Source organism: Mesoplodon bidens, assembly GCF_964165515.1.
Source record: "Mesoplodon bidens genome assembly, chromosome: 2".
NCBI lineage: Eukaryota > Metazoa > Chordata > Mammalia > Artiodactyla > Ziphiidae > Mesoplodon > Mesoplodon bidens.
This window is the reverse complement of record NC_138177.1, coordinates 86,993,090-86,997,260: the sequence shown is the minus strand read 5'-3', so window position 1 is coordinate 86,997,260 and position 4,171 is coordinate 86,993,090.

The following is a 4,171-nucleotide window of genomic DNA, read 5'->3' as shown; positions in this document are numbered from 1 at the left end:
GTCAGAAAATTTCCATCCTGGTGCAGATGCCATCCAGGAGACCCTTGGGGCCTTTGGAAAGAGAGAACAGGCTGAAGAGGAAGGATAACTCCAAGCACAGACTAGAGAACAATTGTCAACTTTGAAGAAACACCATGAAGATGAGATCACTCATCACATAAAGGAGATATAGCCCCTGTGGAAAGATACTGAGCAGCACAAGCAAGGGATCAAGAAATTAATAAAATGTGATGATGATTAAGTACACACAGTTCCCCATAAAATGGCTACATATCATTGCCCACTTCTATGTAGACATAGTTCTGGTTTCATTAATATCTATCTGTGTGCTGCCAATGGATTATAATAAATTGTTGTCAGTGAAAAAAAATGGAATCCTAAAAAATAATCCAAAACAAAGAAAAAGGGGAAAGGAGAGCAAAGAACAAATGATAGAAGAATAGTAAGATTGTTGATTGAAAATCAACAATCTCAATAACCACCTAAAATGTAAATGGTCTGAACAACCCAATTAAAGGCAGAGATTGTCATATTGTGTAAAAAAAGCAAGACCCAAATATATGCTGCCTACAAGAAATCCACTTTAAATAGAAAGACAGAAATAGGGTAAACTGTTATAGAATACTCCAACCAAATGGAGCAGAATACATGTATTTTTTTGTTACTGCACAAGAACATTCACTATGATAGACCATTAAAATGTCTCAGTCGGGCTTCCCTGGTGGTGCAGTGGTTAAGAATCCACATGTCAGGCTTCCCTGGTGGCGCAGTGGTTGAGAGAATGCCTGCCGATGCAGGGGACGCAGGTTCATGCCCTGGTCTGGGAAGATCCCACATGCTGTGGAGCGGCTGGGCCCGTGAGCCATGGCTGCTGAGCCTGCATGTCCGGAGCCTGTGCTCCACAACGGAAGAGGCCACAGCAGTGAGAGGCCCGTGTACCGCAAAAAAAAAAAAAAGAACCCACCTGCCAATGCAGGGGACATGGGCTTGAGCCCTGGTCTGGGAAGATCCCACATGCTGCAGAGCAACTAAGCCCGTGTGCCACAACTACTGAGCCTGTGCTCTGGAGCCCACGAGCCACAACTACTGAGCCCACGTGCCACAACTACTGAAGCCCGCATGCCTAGAGCCTGTGCTCCTCAACAAGAGAAGCCACCACAATGAGAAGCCCATGCACCACAAAGAAGAGTAGCCCCCACTCGCCACAACTAGAGAAAGCCCGTGTGCAGCAATGAAGACCCAACACAGCCAAAAATAAATAAATTAAGTAAATAAATTTTTTAAAAATAATTTACAAAAATAAAATGTCTCCGTAAGTTTAAAAGGATTTATGTCATAGAAAGCATGTTCTCTGACTACAATGGAATTAAATTAGAAATTAATAACAGAAAGGTCTCTGGGGAATCCCCAAATATTTGGAAAATTGCACAGTTCTAAATAGCCCATGGGTCAATAAAGAAATTAAAGAGGGAATTAGAAAATATTTGTATATGAATGAAAATGAAAATACAACATATCAATATTTGTGGGATACAGATAAAGCAGCACTTATAGGGAAATTTATAACATTAAAAGTCTACATTAAAAAAGAAAAATAGGATTAAAGTCAATTAAGAAAGTAGAAATAAGTAAGCAGGGAAAAAGGAATTACAAAGATCAGAACAGAAATCAATGAAATGGAAAACAAAAACAATAGGGAAAAATCAATGAAACCAGAAGCCAGTTCTTTAAGATCAATAAAATTGACAAAACTCTAACCAGAATAATTAGGAATAAAATAGAAAAGACACAAATGGCCAATATCAGGAAGGAGAGGTGCCATCACTATAGATTGCACAGTTATTAAAGGGAATATTGTAAATAATTTTATATCAATAAATTTAATAACATATGAAATGAACAAATTCCTTGAAAGACACAAATTAGCAAAGCTCACTCAAGAAGAAATAGGTAATCTGAATAGCCCCACACATATTAAAGAAATTGACTTCTTAGTTTAAAACTTTCCCACAGAAGAAACTCCAGGCGCAGATGGTTTCATTAATGAATCCTACAAACATTCAAAGAAACAAAATACTAATTCTACAGAAACTTCTCCAGAATACTGAAGAGATTGGATCACTTCCCAACTCACTCTATAAGACCAAGCAGTAACATGACAAAGAAAGATACAAACCAACTTCCCTCATGAACAAACATGCCAAAAAATCTTAACAACATTTTAACAAATCAAATCCAATAATATATAAAAAGATAATACATAATGACCAACTTGGGTTTATCTCAGGAATTCAAGGTTGGTTTGACATTCGAAAACCAATCAATGTAATTCACCATATTAACAATTCAAAAAAGAAAAACTATATGATCATGTCAATATTCCCAGGTGATACAGTTCTGGAGATGAGAGAAGTGATTCTATCAGTGAAAGAATTTCCTGATCAACATCATTGAAGATTACTCAAAATTTTCAAAGGCTTATGAGCCCAAGTTTGTTACTACATTATCATATTTACTGAATATATTTTCTGGAAAGTAACTTTAATACAGTTTACTCTCAAGGGAAAAAAAACAGATTTTTGAAATGTGGCTATTGTAATTATCCATCAAATCCAATGTCTGAGACAATTGGTAAAATGTCAAAGCATTTGGCTTTGAGGAAAATAAATGCAGATCTTTAGTGAAAATAATAGATTCAGAAAAAGAATTTGACAAAATCAACATACATTTCAGATAAAAACTCAGCAAACCAGAAATAGAAGGGAACTTTCTTGACCTGATAGTGGACATCAAAGAAAAAACCTACAGCTTATATCAAATTTAATCATAAAAGACTAAACACTTTCCCCTAAGATTAGGAATAGGGCATTAATACCCACTTTTACCACTTTTCTATTCAAATATATTGGAGGTACTAGCCAGTGCAGTAAAGCAAGAAAAAGAAATAAAGGTATTCAGATTAGAAAGGGAGGAGTAAAACTGTCTTTGCAGAAAATATAATCGTCGAAAATCTAATGGAGTCTATTTTTCTTAAAAAAACTACCAGAACTAATAAGTGAATTTATCAAGGTTGCAGAATAGATCAATTGTCTTTTTACTAGCAATGGAAATAGTAATAAACAGTACCATTTATAATAGCATCAACAATACGAAATACTTAAGGATAAAGCTGACAAAAAATGCACAAGACTTATACATTGAAAATGACAAAACATTGCTGAGAGAAGTTGAAAAAGGCCTAAATAAATGGAGAGACATACTGTTTTCATGAATCAGAAGACAATGTTGCTAAGATGCCAGTTCTCCCCAAATTTATCAATAGATTTAATGCAATCCCAATCAAAATCTCAACAGGCTTTTTTGTAAAAAGTGATGATTCTAAAATTTTTACAGAAATACAAAGAAAGTAACATAGTCAAAACAACTTTGAATGGTAAGAGCAAAACTGGAAAATGTCACTACCTGACTTTAAGATTTCTTATAAAACTACATTAATTAAGACAGAGTGGTACTGGCATAAAAATAAGCAGATCAATGGAACAGAATAGAAACTCTAGAAATAGACCCTTGAATATGTAATTAGGTGATTCTGACAAAGGTGCAAAAGCAGTTCAATAAAGAAAGTATAGTCTTTTCAACAAATGGTTCTGGAGCAATTGGATATCCATCCACATGTAAAAACTAAAATTTGATCCATACCTCATACCATATATAAAAATTATCTCAAGATATATTGTACATCTAAATGTAAAACCTACAACTATAAAATCTGTAGAAAAAACAGGATAATATCTTTGTGACCTCAGGCTAGGCAAAGATTTCTTAATATGATGCCAAAAGTACCATCCATAAAGAACAAATTGATAAGTTGGAACATTATCAAAATTAAAAACTTCTGCTCTTTGAAAGACACAATTTAGAGAATGGAAAGACAAGTCATTGACTAGAAAACTGTATTTTCAAATCACACATCTAATAAAGGACTGACATCCTAAATATACAACTAACTCTCAAAACTCTACAGTAAGAAAACAACCCAATAAAAAAGGGGAAAGTGTTCTACAAGATACTTCAAAAAAGAAGACATACAAGAGGCAAATAAGTAATTGGAAAGATATTCAACATTGTTAGTCATTAGGAAAATGTAAATTAAAACCACAATGAGATATCA